Here is a 24,029-nt window from a genome sequence, read left to right on the forward strand (position 1 = left end):
TTGTGTGTGTGTGTGTGTGTGTGTGTGTGTGTGTGTGTGTGTGTGTGTGTGTGTGTGTGTGTGTGTGTGTGTGTGTGTGTGTGTGTTTATAACTGAATTTATGTCAGGTAAAAGTGCACTGACCGCACACTGCCAAAAACACTGAGCGAAAGCACCATGAATGTGTGACTCACACTGCCAAGTGTGTGTGTGTGTGTTTGATTCGGTGTGCCTGGGCTTCCCTCACCTTCATAGCTAATCAAATCTGAACAACACTTTACACACACATACACTCAGAAAGACCCAGTCACTATCTAACGTATCTGCTGCAATAAAATAACTGCCTTTATGTCTCGACGTGTGTGATTTGTGTTTCTGCCAGTATAATCAGCTCCAAACCCAATTACAAGTTGTAAATCTCACTAAACCAGATCACACACAAGTTTACTTCACTATCTAATTGAGCTTCTAATGCTAATTATATGACTACAAGCCAAACCCAATCTCTAAAAGTAAACAGTTTGTATTTACAAAATATTTTTTACCTCAGAGGACGTCCCATAAGTGAGGTTTTGTCAGGTTTAGCTAACTCTGAAGACATTTTTGTCCCTAAGGTACAACTAACTAAACTCACATAAACAAAGCCGCTCTGATCTCAGCAACCACCTCCACAAATGCATTGAACACAACACACACCCTCCATACCTGAAGCACATATAAGTGTTTAGAAAGACAAACACACACACACACACACACACACAGAAAGAGCTCAAGGCAGCTGTGCAGTCTGAACACGCTCCACTTCCATTATGAGCAGAACAGCCATAGTTTACCAATCCCCTTGGCTATAACAAACACATAAATACATAACACAATGGATGGAGTGAGAACTTACACACATGCACAAAACACAAACATGATAAACAACCGAGCACAGAGCAACATAAAGTGCAAAAACACATGTATGCATGATACATGTACCGTACGCATCACATGTGTAGCCTATACACATGAGTATATACACTTTAAACAACCACTAACAAGTACCACCCATGACTTTTGTTCAATTTCACATCGCCCCGGACAAAATTTATGGACGGGCCCCCTCTTTTCCAGGGCCCAATGTGTTGAGTTCCCAAACTTACGAAGACGGAAAAATAAACCGACCATACCACCACCCCCTATCAAGAGCGATTTATCAAAAGAAGAAAGCCTTCCAATTACAATATGGATTCTGAAATGAAATCAACACGTGTAAACACAAGAAAAGACAATAATCAATTCTAAACGCATTGTTTAACCATTCCGACTCGAAACTGGAGGCGAGTGGAACATCACAACGACAAAACTGAAACTCAATCAGACGAAGCTGTGCAGAATGCAAACATCTCTGATTCGCGCTGTACTTTAGAGGTTCACATTTTTATTCATTTGACAGGCATTTTTAACCTAAATTAATTGCATTGCTCTCAAGGTACACATCTAATCATGAGCATGGAGCCGCTAAACCGCAAATCTACTGTACATAATCGAATTTAAATCTGCCTCAAAATTAAGCTAGTGCAACATTGACAACATTGACAAAATGTCTTAGGCACAAGGCAAAGATGTCAAGACTTTGACATAACTGAATACAAGTTTAGCAGAGATGATGCTCAACACACACGTATTGTTTGAATGCTAACTATTAATAAGCAGTCAATTAGGAGTTTATTGAGGAAAAAGTCATAGTGATATGTGTTCCCCATACTAAAGTGTTACCAGACTTTTTTGTAAGGGAAAAAGCAATGCGACTACTTTATAGAAGACATGATCAATTATGAAATCACACACTGGCATACAAACGAACACTTAGCAACAGAGCACCAATAAAACTACTACCACAAGCGCACAAACACACACCCAGGTGTTTGTCTTATAAAGGTTGCACGCCGATCAATGCGCTTTTGATTTGTGCTTATCCACACTGGGACGACAGTGACGTAAGTGGCGACTTTAGCAAGTTTATGGGTAAATTACCTCTGTGAACAACATCTTGTCAAACGGAGCTCTAACAAGCTATCGACCCGCCACTGCCGCGTCCTAAACGAGCTGCTCCCCAGCTTCCGGTAACATCAACCCACTGAAAAACAGAATTTATCTCAACCCATGTAATGAATCAGAGCCTAACGAAAACACATCAGGGAAGAAACGCTGGAGGAATATGGGAGAGGAGAGAGATATCAACGTGCGGAGAGACGGATGTGGGTGGGTGGTGCAATTTCAAGTTTATAATCACTTTCAAATTAGTTTGCTTGTTTTTCGGAGCAGTTAACGCACCTCGAGTTGTAGCACCAGCGCTTCGGTCTGTCAACGGACCAGGCAGTCGCTACTTTACATAACTCTTGATGACGTAAGAAATAGAAGCACGTTATGGATTTCTCATCACATGACTTCCTGATGAGAAAATTAGCCTGTTTGGTAACACTTTATTTAGACTTTAGACAGTCTACTAACCTCTTTACAACTACATGTCAACTAACTGTCATTAGAGCATTAGTAAACTGTCTGCTTAATATCTGTTAACTCTTTATTTTGATGCTTCCCAACAGACATTCTACTGACTAACATTGCAACTACATGTCAACTTATTCTACTAACCCGAACCTAGTCTGTTACAGTCCACTAATACTCTAATGAGACTTAGTTCACATGTAGTTTAAAAGTTACTTATAGTTAGTTGAAGTGTTTAGCCCCACACGTTGACCAGGCCTAGGATGAAGTTTCATGTTACGTTGTAATTGTACGCTGTGCCGTTGCTTTAATGAAACAAATGAAACAAACTCATTTTACTTTCAACATGTCACAAATTTCCTAGTGAAACAAGAAAAAAATTATATTGAGGAACTGTCAGAAAGAGATTGGATGATATACTAAATGGCAAGTGATTGAAAAAAAAAACATTGATTGACATTGATTTACAATTGAAAACATTGACATTGATTTTTTTTTTCTGTCAATGTCTTTCAAATAATTTTCTTTCAATCAATTGTTCACAATAAGACCAGGATTATACATCAAGAAGGTAAACGGGGTGCTTTGATTTCATCTCAACTTTAAGCACGTTTCCCCTGCGACAGAAAAATCGATCATCAAAAATTTTTATTTTGGGATTTTAAGCAATCAACAAATTACTGTGACACTAAGATAATCCCCAGTCCACTGTTAGACAGAACAAGGCGTTTCTATTAAAGACAAGTCAATATGTTTTCTATCCGAATAGCTTCTTTTGTAAGCGGGATGCTTTGATTCTGCTGTGATTCTAGGTTAGCTGCTGTTAAAGTGAGCCATGAATGGCTGGTTCGAATGATCAAGTTGCTTTTGATTGTCAGGAAGGTAAGAGTCTTTCTCAGACTGCTAACACAGTAAGTGTGTGTGTGTGTGTGTGTGTGTGTGTGTGTGTGTGTGTGTGTGTGTGTGTGTGTGTGTGTGTGTGTGTGTGTGTGTGTGTGTGTGGTTGGCACTGATGGTGGCATGCTGGATCAATACACATCAGGCTCGCCGGCGAGACAGACAAGGGCGTCACCGAATCGACAGCATGTGCTCAGAGCGCCCCCCCCTCCACCTACACACACACACACAGAGAGAGAGATCACGCTATACACAAACACAACTAAATTACAGCGATTCTCCTGTGTCTACTAAACCTTTGACAAAATCACACCGGAACATTCAAATAAATCGGTATTGGCGCTGACTCTGACCCCCCCAAAAAAAATCTAGTGATGAAACAGCTTCTCAAACAGTCTTTTAAAAACACATCGTTATTTATGTGTTACAATGATTCCAACCCGATCTCACGGCAATTCCTACAAATTTTACGAGGTGGCAAATTCATACCAATTCATATGACCTCACTCGTACGAATTTGTACGATTTTTGGTAAACCTACCCTTGACCCCGCCCCTAAACCTACCCATCACGTGGGTTTAGACAAAATACGAATTCGCCACCTTTTAATCACTCGTACAAATTGGTCGTGATAACTTTGCGCTTCAAATAATGATTGTATCAATTACATTGTTACTCCTAGGTGGCGACAAGTGACTGTTACAAAAATGTATTAAATCATTAATTCAAGAGATTTGTTCAAAAAACGCTGATTCATCAAGTAATGAAACAAGTATTTATTAGTAAGTCATTGAATCATTCAAACTTTTTTTATTTATTATTATTATTTTTAATAATAGACTGCAACAATTGATATTCTGTCAGAACCTACAGTAAATTACATGAAATTGAGTTTGGTTGTCTGTTCAGAATCATGGGAGACTCTAATAAAAAAATGTTATTCTCAATTTATCCAGAATCATACAGCTCTATTAACTAGCCAATTTTGAAAATGTAATTTTGCGACAGCCACACACTGAAAGAAATCATTTGTAGGGTTTACTTTGAAACAATTTTTACTCAGAAATTGCTAGTAACTTACACAAATAATTACACAGATATGCCGACACATTGAATAAAACATGAAAATTTAAAGTTGAAAAAAATATTTTCTTGTAAAACATTCTGTGCTTCAATAATCTTTTATTTACTTGTAAAAATCATTACAGTGCCGTTATATTGTGTTCATCTCGCGTTCAGTGGTGTATTCTTCTTAGTCTAAAATCACATGCTCAGATTTCAACCGCCAGTCGACCATACTGGACCAAACCCTGCATTTCGCTCGCTCTTTCTATCCATCCATCCATCGTTTCTCTCTTCTGGTCTACCGAGCTGGATCAGACCCAATGTACTCAATTTGACTCTTACGTTCTTTCCCAAGAAAGCAAACAGCACACACACTGCAAAGCCACTGAACGCAGTCGATTCCACAACAGCATCCGCACTCATTAAACAGATGCTCCCTTGAGCAGTGGTTCTTGACTTGAAGCTTTATTACCTGACTAATTACAATGCTGTTAATTAGCTGCTATGATCATTGAGAAACGCAAAAGAAAGACAGACCGGAAACAAAAGACCTGTGACTTTTGTCCAAACAAGGAACTTTAATAAGCTCACACACTTTAATAAGCTCACACTTCAGAATCTAGTAGGCAACCTACTAGACAGCGCCAAATACACTTATTTTTAAAATGGAATAAAAAAATGGAATTACCATGATTTTTGGGATATGGTGCAATGGTAATACCGTGGTTTTGGACATCGAACTATGAAAATACTAGTGATGCACTGAAATTTCTGCAACTGAAACCAGGCAGAAACAGCAATTCTCACATTTTTTGGTTCCAGCTGAAACAGTTTCGGAGGACTGAAATCCTTGACAGAAACGGTGACGTTTAATTAGCACTTCTCTGATGGCACGTTGTGACTGTGTTTGTGTCTAATTCGTGCTGACAACGGGAATATGCCGCAACAACTAAATATGTTCGGAGTGTGAACGCACTTCACCATGAACACCATGAAATTGCTAAATTTAGCATTTTTGGTTCTTTGGTTTCTGTTTTTCAGGTTTTAAAAAAATATGCCCGCACCTAATTCCCGAATAGAAACCATCTTTGAAAAAAATTATAATAATTTTGAAGTGTAATTGGATTTAGTTTGGCTCGCTTACATGAAGAGGGCGGGGTTTATGATCTATACTGCAGCCGGCCACCAGGGGGGCGATCAAAATGCATTGGCTTACTTTTCGGCACACTTGGCGAATCATAGAATCATTCATTAAACCGATTTATTCAAACAGGCTGAAGGAAACAAGTGTCTTTCCACTGACTTTATGACTGGGTCATTGAATGACTCACCTGATTCGTTCAAAAATGGTGAATCATTCAAGAACAAAACACCGCTTTTTCTTATTCGTTTAGAACTTTTTAATTGGCAAAAGTAGAGAAAAAAACAGTCCAAATCGACAATATATTGTCAAAAAATTGTCGATCCATATAAATCGCCTTATATTGCTGCTTATTGAACTGTTGTAAAAAAATTGTATTACATTTGGGGATGAAATGCGTTTTTTTTTAGTAAGTAGGCTACATCTATAAATGTTCAAAAATGCTGTCTAGGTAGGCACTAGGCAGCTCACTAGGTTTTGAGACACAGCCACAGACAGCCTGGTATTCGACTGTCTTAGACGTTTGTTTATATGTGTGGCCCTCTGTCATGCTGACGGGGCCCGACCGCGCACAGAAAGAAACTTTCAGAAAGAGCCCGCTCTAATTACTCCGTCTTTCAGTCTTCCATGAAAAATGACAGTATAGGAGGGCAAGACAAAACAAATTAAGACTGAGAAACCAGGGAAAACATTGGAGAGAGGGGCAGCGGGGTGTAGGACGGGATCTGAGGGGGGTCTCTACAGTTGACACAGCACTGAAGAGCATTCCAGCGCAAGCGGAGAACAAAAGCACGCACACACACACAGCGCACACAAACAATGGCACGGACGCTTTGAGACGCAACAACGGCACATCAGGACTCCCCCCCGCCCCCCCTCCCTCACACACCCAGAGCGGGGCGCTGATTTCATGTGAAGCGTCCACTGAGCCCTGGCATTTGGCAAAGACAGATGCTGAGAATCGGCTCGCACACACACGCTGGGCTGCGCTGGGAACAGATGGGGGAAGGGTCGTCCCACACAGGGACACATCCCTCCGTTTCTAAGGGAGAACATCGGCATTGATCAGCGACGTGGAGGTCATTCTACCCGAACACACACTCACACACACACACACACACACACACTGGTGAACACATAAAGGACAAACGGAACTGAACAGGTGGACCAGTAAAAAAAATGTTTTTGAGAAAACATATCATGTATCCGAACAGACAGCTGTTTGGAACGTGGACAAAAGTGTGTGTGTGTGTGTGTGTGTGTGTGTGTGTGTGTGTGTGTGTGTGTGTGTGTGTGTGTGTGTGTGTGTGTGTGTGTGCTCTACACAGACACGACTACCTCCTCTTTCACTCAGTCGGATCCTGCACTTTAAGCATAATCTTAATATGTGTTTCTGCTGTGGTTTGATGTTTTATTGTTTGTGCATTAGCAGAGCATAAACGCATCACTTTGCTGAGCTCTATTAGCGATTCAATTGTGACAGGAAAATCATGCACTGACACACATTAACAAATATACGATTGAGTCATAGACTGACACATCAGCCGGTTTGAGATTAGAATAGGCCAAAAATGCTGAAAATCATAAATATTTACTCATCCTCATGTCGTTCCAAACTTTATTTCTCTTGTGGAAAACAAAAAGCTCTTTTCAATGAAAGCGAATGGTGACCAAGCTCAGGTCTAGCACACACAAAAAAAAAAGCACAATAAAAGCATCATAAAAGTAAATAATACGACTCAGGCGCTATAAATCGTCCAAAGCCATATAATGTTAGAAGAGCAGCTTAGACTTTTTTGCTAACTATTAACTTTTTGTGTTCCATATAAGACGAGAAAAAAAAAAATCATACAAGTTTTGAATGACAATGAGAAAATGGAGACAAACTTATAATTTTTAAGAGAACTGCCCCTCTATTTCACACAAAATATAAGTAAATTTTGTTAAATATTTCAATTTAATTTCTGCATTGCTGTGGATCTCATTTGCTATTATTAAATGTCATTGTGTAAACAAGTATCAGCATTATATTGATCACTGTGCTCTCTCAGTATTGGTCATAAAAAAACATAAAAAAAACATATGGACTGACCATTAATAACTAGTTTCTCAAAATACGGAAATAATTTACCCAAAAATTCCAAACCTGACTGAACACAAAAGATGATGGGAACCAAAAAACATTGGACCCCATTGACTTTCACTGTATGGACACAGACAAGTTTCAATATATCTCCTTTTGTGTTCAGAAGAAATATAGAACAACATGAGAGTGAGTAAATTATAAGAGCGCTTACATTTTTTGGGTGGAGACTGAGTAGAGCTTTAATTTCAAAAGTGGATTACAAAATATCCTCACAAACAAGTTTTCATAAATAACCACTGCCTGTCCCAAGCTGGATTTGTCCCAAAACTGGTGGTGGTTGAGGAAAGACCCAAAAGCGCTTTAGGTGTACAGTACATGAGCAAAAATGCCTCGATCTCATTCACATTCGAAACTCAGCCTGGGGAACTGATCTAATGCTGGCAATGAGTAATTCATCTATGAAAGTGATAGTCGGTGGTAGAAACAAAACAGAAGTAGTTCAAATTCTCCTTAATATTTCTAATCAAAGGCAGCTTGTGTTTCTTTTCAGCAAAAACACATTGGATTTAATGCTTATGAACAGCTCAACACATGCACTTAATACAGTTTTTGTTTAGATGCATGTGTTTATGTGACCCTGTATCTCTCTGTATTCTCCTAACGCAGAGCAGTGTCGCATTTCACAGAGTGTGTGTGTGTCCCATTGATGTGCGGAGCACGCCAACATCATCCGAGCGCAGAGCGGTGTGAAGCCAATCTTATGATGATGGCGAGAAAAAAAGTGAATTCAGCACATTAATACGTGTAGCACACACACACACACACTTGTGCAGTATCTGTGGAGTGCAGTCTGTGCTCCGTGGGTTTTAATTAAAAGATGCACTGGGCCCCTTGAGAATACACACACACATGCACCGGGGGGCCGCCTTTAAATTTATACCCCTTCTATGGATGCTCGGGACCTTGTGGGCTTCCCACCTTGTCACTGCACCATGCATGCATTAACATCCACCAACACCTCCAACAACTTTCTCTGCCCTCTGCATGTCCACAAGTCTCCAATGTGCGGATATTCCCTGTCTCTTGTCTCTCCCACATATGATAACTTAAAATCAGGCTACGGCATCCCACCTTCTTCTGAATGCAATGCATATCTAATCATAAGATCAATACACAGCCACATATTAGCCCTAAGATGCATTGCAAAGAGCTCTCAACCCCCAAACGCATAACACAGCCAATGCAACGCATGCCTTTACTGCGGAATAAACCTAATTCAATACTTGCCCCCCTTTATCCAAGCTGCCCCCCATCCAACTTTCACTCCCAAAAGCAGTTAGTTCATAAATGATCAAATTGCATATGACTTCATTTTTTGCATACCTATCCTCGTGAGTAATAAATCCGTTCGGTGAGTGACAGGCGTCCGTCCGCGCGCTACTTTGGCGTATCCATGAGAAGTTCCGTATCCGACCGCGCATCGGTGGTGCGACCGTCTCGCCGAAGCTCCTGCAACAGCAATGTGCTCCAGCGTTCACACACACGCGTTCTTACACACATACACTCTCTCTCTCTCTCTCGGCGTGGGACCGGGGAAGCGCGCGCACTGAAGGGGGGGAAGAGCGACTCCTGCGGGTGCGAGCATAGCGCAGCCTACCGGACGAGCGCGCGCGCGCGAGCACACACACACACACGCGCGGTTTTGTTTTTATTTCGCAAGGGAAATTATAGTGGGTAGGCACATTTGCATCGTGCATGTCATTTTTATGTATATTTAATTTAAATGTTAGATTATACAATTATATTATATGTATGTTATAAGTGATAAAATATAAGTGATATAAGTGATGATTATGTGATTAAATATACATACATAGTACATACATAGGCTACATACATACATACATAGGCCTACATACTATATAAATCTATATATCTAATACACACATTGTCATGTATAAGCTGATTTGGTGTTCAGTTATTATCAATTATTATGTTGCTCACCAACGCATAATGGTTCTTATTATTATCAGTGTTGAAAACAGTTTTTGCTACTTAATATGTTCGTGGGAAACGTGATGTTTTTGGATTCTCTGATGAATAGAAAGTTAAAAAAACATATCTTCTAACAAAAATATTTTTGAAACATTATAAATGTTTTTACTGTTTTTTGTTTTATTTTTATTTCGCAAGGGAAATTATAGTGGGCAGGCATATTTACATAGTGTATGTAATTTTGTCAGTCATTTTAATATATATTTTATTTAGATGTTAATACAATAATGATATAATGTTTTTAAGTTATCAAATATATATATATATATATATATATATATAGTATACTGTATATACACTTTATCATAATACACTATTATTTTTATTATTCGTATTAATTCTTTTGAAATTTATAATTTTATTGATTTATATTATTTCATTTTATATCTAATTATATTTCTAATACACACTATTTACATTGTCATGTATATGCTGATATGCTGATTTGGTGTTCAGTTATGATCAGTTGTTACAGTATGTCACTCAATTATTAATAACGGTTCTTATTATTATCAATGTTGAAAACTGTTTTGCTGCCTACTATAGCCTAAAATGTGATGTTTTGGGATTCTCTGATGAATAGAAAGTAAAAAAAAAAAATCTGTTCTTAGAAAAATCTTTTGTAAAAATTATAAATGACTTATAAGTTCTATAATTGAATTGTATTGTATTGTATCTCAGAACAGCTGGATATACGGGTCAGCACTGCACAAGTGCTTTAACCGCCCCACATCATCACGAGTGCGTCCGGCCGAGTGTCAAAGTGATGATCATGGGCGGCTGTGGGGTCTTGTAGAAATGCACTGCCGTGTAAATAATGTTGCCATGATATGATGCACAAATCGATTTCCATTGTGCACCCCTGACTGCATCAGGACAGGAGGGGGTGCTTTTTTCAGTCCCATTGGTGAGCTGTGAGGAGAATATCCACTTATCATGCACAGCTGACATCAAACATATGAGGTGGGTGGGTGAGGGTCAGGTTTGCTATCTTTGTCGAGACCACATGAAAGACGCTGAAATAGCCTCCATTGTGGGCACCTCTTAGAGGCTCTCACAGCTCCATAAAGGGATTAAATAATATCTTAATTAAAATCTAACAATGCCAAAAGGTTTCTTTGAGGCGTCTGTGTGTAAGGTTAGGATGTACTAATTATAATGAGCCTAATTTAAAAACAATACAAGCCAATGAAGTCGTCATAATGCATAGTGTGCGTGCGTTCGAGAAACGAGGAGCTCAGATGCGGTTTAAGTGTAAAGTGGCGTAGATGGAAAGAGAAAGCTTGGCTTTTTGCACGTCGGACACCTTCGGATTAGTGTGTGTGTGTGTGTTTGCTCATGTCTGAAGGACAGAGGGCGTGATACGGTGTGTGTAGAGGTCAGGGCGAGCGGCCTACGTGATGTTTATTACCACATGATCTACAATTCCCCACCGACAGGCAGACGAACATCTATTTAATGGACGCGGGGCATCGATTACATGCAAACACACACACACACAAACACACACAGAGAAAGTTCAGAAGCGTAGGCGTTGCCGGAGCAAAAGAAATAACAATCATTTTAGTGAAGTGCACTTTTTTCTGATGGCAACCAGGCGTATTGTTTTTCTGGCTATTTTATGTTTAATATCGATTTTTTTTTCTTCCATTTATGAAGGCTGCTGTTTTTATTATTAAGACATCTGTCTCGTGCAGCAGGCACAAGGCACACACCGAGCAGCCCGTCTGAAGCGCTGATGGAGTCTTGATGTTAACACTGTTCTCGAGCTTCGGTTCAGCCGTTTTGGATTTGACTGACTGCCAATCTATAGTGTACATACAGGCCTCAGATACACACACACACAACTACTGAAGTTCAGCTGGTGACTCTGGGTTTCATACCACAATTCCATTAGTGGTGAGGACGGGGATCACAAAGACATGCTGGTGAAAGGTGGACTGTTTCAATCTGTTGAGTGAACCTTGTTTCCTTTCGTTTAGTTTATGGTTAGTATAGAAGATGTGAGGGTTGAGGTTTGGGTTATGGGTGCGGGGTTATGTATATATTGCTCACCAAGGCAGCATTTATTTGATAAAAAAACACTGTAAAAACAGTAATTATTGCAATTTAAAATGACTTCATCATTACTCCAGTCTTCAGTGTCACATGATCCTTCACAAATCATTCGAATATGATTTGATGCTCTAGAAACATTTATTATCAATGTTGAAAATGTCACACTTATTCAGTTGTGTTTGTTCTTAGATTTGTTTTCATGGACTTTCCCTCCACTCATCAGTTTCCATGGACACTAATCTTCAAGTTCATAACCATGAGTATTTAAGTTCCTCACCTTTACTCTTTGTTTGTTGGTCGATGTTCAAGTTTGAGTGTAGACTTTGCCTTAATCTTTGTGGATTACCTGAGGTTGTTGTCCTTAAAGGACCCTTTTTGTTTATTGAACCCATTTTGGACATCTTGTGGCAGAACAACTGACTCAAAAGATGGATGATGCAGTTTTCTGTGATTGCCCGGGAGGGTCTTGATTATTATTTTTATTTTTTTTACTGAAAACTTCTGTCCTCTTGCCATCACCAGCCCCTTTGACGATGAGACCCTGAAGTCTTTGTTCTGGATCTGGGCAAACTTCCACCATCCCATTGACCTCTGGGGTGTCTACCCCTGGTCCAGAAGTTCAGAGCACAGCTGGACCAGAGCCTGTTTCACCATCTGCGAACACGGAGGAGTTGTGTGAGCCCCTCCTGCAGACAGAGAGCTACCACCCGCTGTGACGCGTCGGCCGGCCCCGAGGACAAGTGGACAGCGCTGACCTTTGCCCTGGAGGAGGAGCCCCCCAGTGAGTCTGACCAGGGGTGTGAGCCCACGACATCAGAGGCCGAGTGTATGCTGGTGGAAATAGAGACTGAGGACTGGATGATGAATATCAGCACAGAGGTATCATCCCCCACCCTGTTTCTCGTTCTTCATCACTGTTTCTAAACAGCACCATCAATTATTTGGACTGATTTATCAGTTTTTTTTTTACTTTCATCGCTGTTTTTAGACCGCACACTGGACTATCTTGCCTTCAATCTCCATCTCCGTCAAAGCCCAGCTCACCCAGTCCTCCAGCTGTGACGTCGAGCCTCAGGTCGAGCAACATCCATCCCTTCGGCTCCACCAGACAGCCTCGGCCTTTCGACTCCACCGGGTTCCCTCGTCCTACCGGCTCCCCCTTGGTCAGTCGTCACTCCACCTCCGCCACGGTCTTGAGGATCTTCCGCTATGCTCCATTCCTTCACCCCTACGGCTGCAGCGGGATCCTCTTTCCCTTCGGTTACGCCTAGGTCCTCCATCACACTGGCATTGCCTCAGTCCTCGGGCACTCTGGCTTCACCGTGGTTCTCCGTCTGTGCCCTGGGATCCATTGGCTCCGCCTTTGACGGGCGTTCCCCAGTTGATGTCAGTCTCTACTACGCCTTGGCTGCTCCCTCCCTCGACTCCACCGTGGGCTGTCGTCTCTGGGCTCTCGGACTGTGCCATAGAACGTCCATCATCGCCGCCGGGGTCTCGTTGTCTTCCTCCTGTCACCATCATCATGTCGTCCTCCTGTCACCACCACCACCACCAAGTCCTCAAGTCCATAAGTCCACTTCGCCGCCTCCTAAACCTCCTCCTCCACGCTGCAAGGTCGCACCTTCCAGGAGCTTATTTGCTTATTTAGTTTTTTTGTTCTTAGTTTCGTTTTTATGGACTTTTTAGTTTGTTTTCATTCATCACATGTGTTCCTTTGTTTGAATTTCCCGCCACTCATCAGTTTCCATGGACACCACATCGTCACCAGAGCTGTTCGTCAAATGGACCCGGATGTGAAAGGTGTAACAGTTTAGACAATGCTTATATCTTTCATATAGCTTTTTTTTTTATCTGAAAAAAAGTGTAATTTGACAGTATTAACACACTTGAAATTTTCATCTTCATACTAAAAACTATGGAGTGTATCATTTAGGATATCAATTAGTGTCAGCATCAACCTTGAACAAATCCATCTACAAATAAAAAAAAAAAAAAATTTAAATCAGCAGTAATTAAATAAATGTATATTTCACTTCTGTCAAATGAACTGATTCACAAAAACCAACCATTTGAACCAAATGATTCACTAAAATTAATCAGCCAGCCAGCCAGTCACTTTAGATAAAAGTGTCTGCCAAATGCACAAATATAAAATACTGTCTTATCTCAGTTGATCATATTGTGTGGTGTTTTGTCCTGCTAAACTGCTACTAAAAAAAATGGCTTGTACTGGTAAAGCTGGACTATTTTGAAAAAGACACATATTGAGAGTTTAAGCGTGACTGAGTGAAAAAGTTTGTGACATTTTCTCGTTCAAGCTATGAAACTCAAGCCCCACTGACCAATCACAGCTTACCGTAACAGACTGTTACACTAATGGTCCAATAAGACGAGCCGAGCCCTGGTGCTATAGGACATAATTGCTTTTGTGGAGACTGATTGTTATTTTCAGTTACTCATGCAGAACCGTCAATGACCCCCTAGACAGCAGTTAAACAGAGATCTAGAGAACCCTAGACAGCTCTTTAAACAGCCTCTTTTACATTTATTCTGTGTGTGCATGCGTGAGCATGTATGTAATGTAACACACGTGGCGATGTGTATTATGGTGATTGCTTGTGTTTGGCGCTTTGGGACCTTCATTAGCTAGAATTCTTGATTGAAGAGAGCGAAAAGTGCAAGATGGACGTTTTCTAAAAATTAATAAGACATGTAGATGAAGGACTTGGAAATGGACTGCTCATTTTTACTAGTTGACTAGTCATCCAGAAAAGTAGTTGAAAAGTCGGCGTGTAAATGTTTGGCTTATGTAAATGACATGCAGCTTCAACAATCTATTTTTTAGAAAGTCCAATGTTTTTAATGAGTGTTATATGCAGAAGAACTGGTGCGCAACCCTGAGAAGTTCATTTATTAAGTTCAATAATAAATACATTTAAAACAATCCTTGCAAAATGTGTGTACAGAGACTTTTAAATCATTTTTCACAATATTTTTAGAGATGGCACAAATGGAATCAAATAATTTGCTATATATAATTTATAACTGAACTGTTGTTCAGTTGTTGTTTATTACTAAATACAATGCTAAACAAAATAAAATACTAATATATTTAACCTGTCCTAACCCTGTAGTCGATAATTTTAACCCTTAAAACTCATCTTTGATCACCAAAATGTCATATTTAAACGTTTTTTCCTTGAAAAAAGATTCTTCATGCCTTAAAATAGCTTGAATGTAACTCTACACCCTTGCTTAATTTAGTATACGCGGTTCTATGAATATGCAGATTAGCCCCGCCTCCACTCACTCACACCAGCTCAGAGATACACTCGTTGACGATCACACCTTGACCTGATTGGTTACAAGGTAGTTTGTGACGTCAGAAACCCGTTTTGAGACTGTCTTTGGTTCACTGCAGTTTTAAAGCTACACTGTTTAGGAATTACTCCCATCTAGCGGAAATTGTATATGACTAGCAACTGAATATTACTTTCTAGCCCCTCCCATCCCGAGGGCGTTTTAACTCCTATGGTGGCCGTATTATTTCAAATCTGCCGGCAGTCGCGTGTAATCTCCCCCTCGCATTCGTCACGGTGCCACTGAGTGTAAAAACGCGAAAGGTGAAGCTTGAATTTCCAGGTTTGTCCCTCTTTGGCTAATGTATTTTCAAGATGGAGGCACAACAAGGCTTCCGTCATTCGAGAAGCTCACCCGTATGTATTATAAATGTCAGATTCTATGCTTACGAGAATACTTGATTAGTTGGTAGAAGTAATTATACATTAATGAGCATATATCATTTTGTGAAAGAACAAAGTATTTTTTTGCTAAGAATAAACTTAAAAAATTACACAGTGTAGCTTTAAGGAGAAAATACTCAGCAATGGTGTTAACTTATGAATTTGCTCATGGTTTGTCTAAAAGCATGTTAAAAACAGCACATAGACATAACAACATTAAAAGCTTGATTTTCACCACAGGGGGACTTTAAATATACTGATTGAAATCAGATGTGTTTGATTCACTAAATAGTGAAGAAAATGACTCAGAGTTGTTCGTTCAGAAGTCAGACTATACTGATTGCGCTAAATGTTTTTGAGCCATCCACAATCGAACTTCACTTGTGCTGCATGTTTTTGATTCACTGAAAAGAACCGGCTCATAAGAGACTTAAGAGATTAGCCAACCATGAACAAAAGCTTTTGCCTATTTGGAGACACAGCAGGCAAGCGCATACTAATGAGTATATTGAGCTTATGATGAGTCATTATGCATGAGTCATATGTTGATATGCCAGCCGCCCTGGCATATTTGGTGAGTTTATTCAGAGAAATTATTCATCAGACTGAATTAAAGCTCTGAGTTGGTAAGACTTTTGAACAATTCACATAAGTCATTTTGTTTGTGAATCAGCCCAAGCCAAGGTGTAAGCTTTCTAAACTTTGAATCTTTTGAACCAATTAGACGAGTCACTGATTTGAAGAATTCAAAACCATAGATGTATACGTAGATGCCACAATCAGGAACCGTCAGCATGTCATCACTCACAATAAAGGCCCAGGTATACTTCATTTTCCGTGTTCCGTGTGCCTGTGAGCGCGGAAAGACACGTTCGGCATATGCTCACTATCTAGTTGATTTTGTTTTCAAGTGCTCAAGTCATTCACACAGGTGCTGTTGTACAGTATATGTGGGTGTGTGGACGTCCGTGGACCCTCCTGATGATGAAAATTATGTCACACGGACAGTTCGCAAACCTAATGGCTGAAGTATACTTTTAGGCTTAAGGGCCCTATCTTGCACCCAGTGGAAATAACTTTGTACACCAACGCATGTATCATTTCTATTTTGCACCCGACGCACAGCGGTAAATTAAGGAATGAATTTGCGCTTGTGGTTCAGAGAAAAGAGTTCCGGCGCAAACGTTCCCTGGTGCTATTTTGCAGTTTGAGAAAACAATTCTGCCACTGACCAGGAAAAACCTAGTCCAAAGTCAGTGTCGCGTTATTCAGATGCTATTTTTAGGGCGCATGCTTGGCCATAATGTAGTGTGTGCACAACGCGCATACACTTTGCTTCTCTCATCTACACAGACGCAGCATTTTTGCAAACCATACATAATTGCAAGGGAAAATATTACCACACGAGGGAAATCATTGTTGTGTCCATGAAGATGTGAAAAAAATAGGTATAAATCTAGCTTACACATTTACTCAAATTATTCAGGCTAATTGTAGTAATGACGGATCAAACCTGTTTGATCAATAGTGGCAAGACACATAGGTATATAAGGACATCTGACAGAGTGGGTGGTCCGTCAAGAAATAAAACAATTCTGTAGACTGCGAAATCACCTTTTCCATCATGTAAGTTGTGTGCGCCTGGCAAATCCGCCGTTATAATAGCAATCCGCCATGGAGCAAGCGCGCCTGCTCTTAAAGGGAATGTAAAGCTTCAGACCAACCCATTTTAGATTTGCGAGATCCGCCCACAAAGGTACTTGCATTTCGCGTTTGATACTTGCGCCTCAGATCGCTAAAATAGGGCCCTAACAATCAATGATGCCAGAACATTGCGCAGCGTCTGGTTATGAAACTGTCAATATTTAAATTCCCGAAGGAATGGGATAACCCTTCACAGGTGAGAATGTGTTGGTTTGTGTTTTTATATGAATTCATTCAATATTACTATTGCAGATGTAGATATTCATAGATGCATCTAATTACGGTTTCAGACGCTCAGTCAACTTACTCTCGAATGTTCACAGCAACCGAAGCTTTGTAATGTCATGCCAGTGTGGAAACGTTTCAAAACGGTTTACATACAGTACAATGACTTAGTTATAGGAATTGAAATAAGTTCTGCTCTATATTTCCAATCGTATGTAATGTATGTAAACCATTTTGAAACGTTTCCAAACTTGCATGACATTACAAAGCTTCGATTGCTAAAATCATGTGTGACCCCGTCCAGTTTGATACGCACTCCGAAGCATTGATTCAAAACAAACAATTCGTAAAAGTAACGAAGCAGCAATGTTTCTATGTTTTTCCGCCCGTGGGGAAAAAATGCGACATACGTCATGTTAGAAACATACAGAAATGTATGCTTATACTCACAAACTTTGTTTTTTTACATGGCATGAACAAACTAACTTTTTTCGAGACCCACTTATTCTCACTCTGCGACGCAAACTTTCAAAACCGGTGGCATGGACTACTTTTATAATGTATTTTTAAGGGAGCTTGACAGATCAGACATATCTGAAGTCACTGTATGAATGCTTGACTTTAACTGAAAATAACAACAGCACGAGTTTGGAACAACATGAGGGTAAGTAAATAATGACAGATTTTTCATTTTGGGTGAACTATTCTTGAAGCTATAACTTCCTCACAGCTTTCCAGTGTGTTTTTTTGTGATGTTTTCTCCACACTGACTAAAATAGAATTCAATTAGAGGTTGTCTGTTTCGTGCAATCTAGTGGCGTCCTCATATCAAAGATTAAGAAACTCCACTCTTAACTTTTCACTACATCTTTCAAGTGGAGATTTCTGGCAGACAGGACTTTTTCTTTTAGAATAAAAGCTCAAAGGAAAAGTCTATGATGTTTAAACTAATAATTTAGTGTCAGCTTCACTTTGCTAGGTTGAGACTCCGGAAAATGTCTGGCCTTAATAACCAAGGATAATCTTCAGTCTTTTAGGTGGTCTAGTGGTGTGGATCCTACTGTTTTGAAGAAGACATTTGATCTTAAGATTGGATTATATCTCAGGAAGTGGAGTCTATTGGAATGGGCTGCATTGGTGTCTCTTATCCGATTGGTGAAGTCGGATATCAAGCCATTATTCCTGTCTCTTTCCTCTTTCCGGCTTCTGATACTCAGAACATGGATAAAGATAGTTTCCGACTTGGTCTCAATTACTGTATTATATTTTAATGCCCTGACTCGGTAATCAATGTCTTATTTAAGAGGTGTATAAATAACAGTGTACGATTTTTGTAGATGCCTGTTAGAAAACTGAAATCATTCATCAAACAATGTCATGGTGCTTTAAAATAAACACGTCTACACAAACTCACACATATGCACAACATGTTTTGATTTTAGGTTTGTTTTGGGTCTTGGTTCTTTTAAAACACGTCCAAAGACCACAAACACAGTTTGACACAAGTGAGATAAATGAGGTAAATGCGGCTAGAGTGTTTAACTTCCAAAAGGAAAACACACACGATCACACACAGAATGGAGGTATATGCACATGCTCATATGCAATCAAAATTCATGCATATTTGCAGTACAAAGGCACCATTTGCATGCAGCTCAAGTCATTATAATCAATATATCAAACGCACACAGGCTTTTAGATGAGACACACACACACACACACACACACACACACACACACACACACACACACACACACACACACACACACACACACACACACACACACACACACACACACACACACACACACATATTTCCATGAGAAAAAAATGATAATTTGCAAGATATGGGGCCCTATTTTAATGATCTAAGCGCATGGTCTAAAGTGCTTAGATTAAAGCGCTTAGGTCTAAAGCAAGTGCACTTAGGGAGTGTCCGAATCCACTTTTGCTAGTTTAACGACAGGAAAATGTCCGGGTCGCGCGGCGCATGGTCTAAAAGGGTTGCCCCTGTTCTCTTAATGAGTAATGGGTGTGTTTTGGGGATAAGGTGCAATAAACCAATCAGAGTCTCATCTCCCATTCCCTTTAAATGCCAGTTGAGTTCACGCCATGTCGGATTCGCTATTTACATGGTGGAATTTGCAAGCGGAAAGACTAAACGCGTCTCCAGAGCAGACCATCTACGGGACAAGCCTGATTCCAACATATCTTTATGTACACAATATTAATCTTTACATTTTAATCCTTTCATTTTTCATATTTAAAAATGCTGCATTGCGCTGGGTGTATGACAGGGCCCATAAACTCTCACGTAAAAAGAAAAAAAAGTCATAATTGCGAGTTATAATCGTAGAATTGCACTAATTGCAAAAATTTCTCTCAACTGTGAAGAAAAAAAAGTAATTTGCAAGATATAAACTTGCAATGCATAGAAAAAAAGTACGAATTGTGAGATAAAAAGTCTCAATTGCATGTACGAGCTCAATTGTCCATGCTTTTTGGACCACACACACACACACACACACACACACACACACACACACACACACACACACACACACACACGCGCGTGTTTGCATGACTAGACCACACACGGATCAACACACACACACTAATACAATCAAGATGGGTGAGACATTGGCAGGTTCTCTGGCAGGGACTGGCTGATATTTCCCTCCAATTAAATCATTCTTCTAACATTTTTTAGAGTCTAATTTTGAAAAGCCCATTAAGAGGGAATTTTTCTAATTAAAACACACAAATAAACCCATCTCTGAGCTCAGGGGAGACATGAATAGAGTTTGTAGAATAAAATGCGGTGTTAATGGGAATTCCAGCTTCGATTTTTAGCATTGCTATTTATGTATTAGTGGGTGACGGGTATTTTGGTTCATATGTGAAAGGCAAAGACGTGTATGTGCTTCAAAGAGTCATAATTGTGTGTGTGTGTGTGTGTGTGTCTTTTAATAAAGCCACTAAGCAGAGCCTTTGGTTAGAAGATAAGACAGATAAATAGACAGACAACATTAGAAGCAGAGTGAGAGCGAGAAATGTAGTAGTGATTCAAGTGATCATTTTATCACTGACAAATATTAATGCAAATAAGCACATTTCAGGAGATAAATGAGCGGAAATGTATATCTCGCTGTCTTCAGTCAAATCTTCAATCACAGCATATAGAAGGAAGACAAGAGTCAAAAATAGACAGACACAGACCACATGTGAGATACAGCGAGACAGAACGAGCCGTCAGGCGGCACAGAAGCCTTGTTATGCATAAAAACCACCAAATGAAATGATGGAGCACTTTAGCGTTAAATATTACAAGAGTTTAGCCTGAGAGTAATGTTAAAGGGGCCCTATATTAAACTTGTGTAGCACCCCCACCTAAAATCCATTTCTAATGTTATTCAAGGTTTCTTGCACTGGAAAGTCAGAATGTAGTTTTACAGGGTAATTTTGAACTTCTCTCTGATTTTAGAGTTGAACTGACTGTTTTGTTTCTACTGCACCTCCGAGACAATATGCAAATGACGTCTGTAAGGATTTATTTAACCTCAGTGTGTCTCAGTAGGCAATTTATTCAGTCCCGAGAAATGCATTATACTGTAGTAAATGTGACAGGAGGAAAGATGGATTGCTGTCACTCCAATTGTGAACCATTTCCCAAAGAAACACAAATATTCCTTTTTAAAAGCCTTTTTAGTTCGTTTTAGTAATTTCATTGACTTGATACATTTGGTTTTTAAAGCAGTGATGGACTGTTTCTGTGGCAGTTTTACTTGAAACTAATCATGCTCTGTTAAGATGACCTAAAAATGTCTGAAAGTAATGTGACAACGAAAATACAGGGATAATTATAGTAATTTAACCATGATAAATTAATGAAGATTTGTAATTTTACTCCTGTAATGTGAAGATGAGGATCTCCTTTTGTATGTGGAACAATTATGGTGGAAAATATGTCAAGAAATGATGTCAGAGTAGTAATTTGACATATTTTTCTGTCAAGTTACCTATACGAACATGGCAATGAGTTCACCACAACCAAATGTCCTCTACATGGCCTTATACTGTAGTATCATTTAAAGGCCCCCTGAAATACATTTATTTTGTTGTTTTTTTAGCTTTTAGAATGAAAATGTTAACCTTAAAGGGTAAAATTGAACCTAGGCTCTTTTTGTTAATCTACCCGAGTCAAACATTCATGTAAAAGTATAATTAAAATGGAATCTCCACTTTTAAGTTTGACCATATTTTAGTTTTCAGTCGAAATGCCTTTTGAATGGGAGTGCTAGGGACGCTACAATGAGAGCTATTCTTAAAACACTAAGAAGGCTCGACACAACATAAAACTGAGCTTGAAGTATCACCAGGGGCTCTACACATGAACTCGAGCATTGACTAAGTTGTTTGTGTACACAAAGTTTACTAAAAAGAAAGGTTTTGAACAACCCACTGTGTTTCCGTCCGCCGGCATTTTGTCAGTCAAAAGTAGTCGATCTCCGAATGCAACGTAATGAACTGACTCCATATGAGGAGATGTCATGAACTTGTAATTCCAATGAAAAGCATGATAACTTAGACACTTAGCTCCTGGCAATATCTCATGGAAACAAGCTTTAGGAGCTTGCCATCTTTACTCTCCTCATGTTACGTTGCATTCGGAGATCGACTACTTTTGACTGACAAAATTCCAGCCACTGGAAACACTAACTGATAAAGTGAGTCGTACAAAACCTCTCTTTTTAGCAAACGTTGTGTATAAAAACAATGTCGTCAATGCTCAAGTTCATGTGTAGAGCCGCTGGTAATACTTTGAGCACAGTTTTATGTTGTGTCGAGCCTTCTTAGTGTTTTAAAAATAGCGAATTTGATGCTCTCATTGTAGCGCCCCTAGCACTCCCATTCAAAAGGCATTTTGACCGAAAACGAAAATACGGTCAATCTTAAAGGAGAACTCCGGCGCAAAATGAACCTTTGGTCTAATTACACATTGTTAGTCAACCGTTATCTGAATTTTTTTTTCATGATTATCGAATGTAAATAGTTTTATCTCTAAAAACAGTTTAGCCTATAACGCTAGTATAACGCTAGTATATGGGGCATAGAGTAATGACAAATAAAAATCGCTTGTTAATACCACTAACAAGGCTCAAAATAGCCCCACACTAACACGGCAGCATAATGAGGGTCCCTACCTTCAAACCGAAGCATTGAGAACTTTGACAGTGTCCAGACAGTTTAATAAGAAGATATTTTATACATAGTCAACTTCGCGAATACAGGCAGAAGCCATCTTTGAAAAACAGTCTCTATCAATCGATCTACGAACCGCCGATCCAAATGCACTGGACCATATGAGATTCTACACAGTTCAGCGCATTTGGATCGGTGGTTCGTAGATCGATTGATAGAGTCTGTTTTTCAAAGATGGATTCTGCTTGTATACGTGAAGTTGACTGTATGTATAAAATATCTTCTTATTAAACTGTTTGGACACTGTCAAAGTTCTCAATGCTTCGGTTTGCATGTAGGGACCCTCATTATGCTACCGTGTTAGTGTGGGGCTATTTTGAGCCTTGTTAGTGGTATTAACAAGCGATTTTTATTTGTCATTACTCTATGCCCCATATACTAGCGTTATACTAGCGTTATAGGCTAAACTGTTTTTAGAGATAAAACTATTTACATTCGATAATCATGAAAAAAAAATTCAGATAACGGTTGACTAACAATGTGTAATTAGACCAAAGGTTCATTTTGCGCCGGAGTTCTCCTTTAAGATTGACCGTATTTTCGTTTTCGGTCAAAATGCCTTTTGAATGGGAGTGCTAGGGGCGCTACAATGAGAGCATCAAATTCGCTATTTTTAAAACACTAAGAAGGCTCGACACAACATAAAACTGTGCTCAAAGTATTACCAGCCTCCAGACTCCAGACTCCAGAACACTCCAGAACAATGACAAAATGAGCTTTTCTCTCACTTCCGCTAAAATGGATCACAGATTTTTATGACATCACCTCGGACTTCAGCTTCTTCTCATCACATCTTCTGTCCAATCAAATGCTCTCTAGAATCTGACGTATCATCAGCGCTCGGATTCGCTTCCATGATGCTGTCAAGTATGACTTTCAGTCTCTGAGGTAAACTAAACGCTATTGGCTATTTGAAAAGGGGGAGGGGCCATTCAATATGTCGCCTTAGCTTCCTGTTTGAGTGGAAATTATGCATCATATAAGCTGCGCGTTCCAAGGCACTTCAGTGAGCCTTTAATATATTTTGAATGTCTTATTTGATCCTTTAACTCATAGAGTTGAAACCACTTTTACACCAACCAACCAAAGCAGATTCGGATGTCAGCTGGGCTTCAAAATCTGTAGTGAAACTCAGATTTTGTCTACACTTTACCAATGACTTTTATTTCAAAAGAGCAACGAAAGTCCAGTTTTCTTTGGCTTGTTTTTCTTTCAAATGTTCATTTTTTTTCAACAGTAATTCTACTGCACATGGCAGCACTCACAGCAGCAGTTTATTTCATCTCTCTAAATTTCTCCAATTTGCTTTGGACATTGCGC

General features: G+C 39.6%; 1 protein-coding gene across 1 annotated transcript in view; it reads right to left on the reverse strand.

Annotated features, from left to right (window-relative positions):
* fat3a (FAT atypical cadherin 3a) overlaps positions 1-9,155 on the reverse strand; it is a 156,741-nt gene extending 147,586 nt beyond the window's left edge. The window contains exon 1 of the mRNA XM_079609080.1: positions 9,045-9,155. The gene's annotated coding sequence lies outside the window, so the exon portion shown is untranslated. The remainder of the gene's footprint in view (positions 1-9,044) is intronic.
* Between the last annotated feature and the right edge of the window lie 14,874 nt (positions 9,156-24,029).

Source organism: Phoxinus phoxinus (assembly GCF_949152265.1).
Source record: "Phoxinus phoxinus genome assembly, chromosome: 4".
NCBI lineage: Eukaryota > Metazoa > Chordata > Actinopteri > Cypriniformes > Leuciscidae > Phoxinus > Phoxinus phoxinus.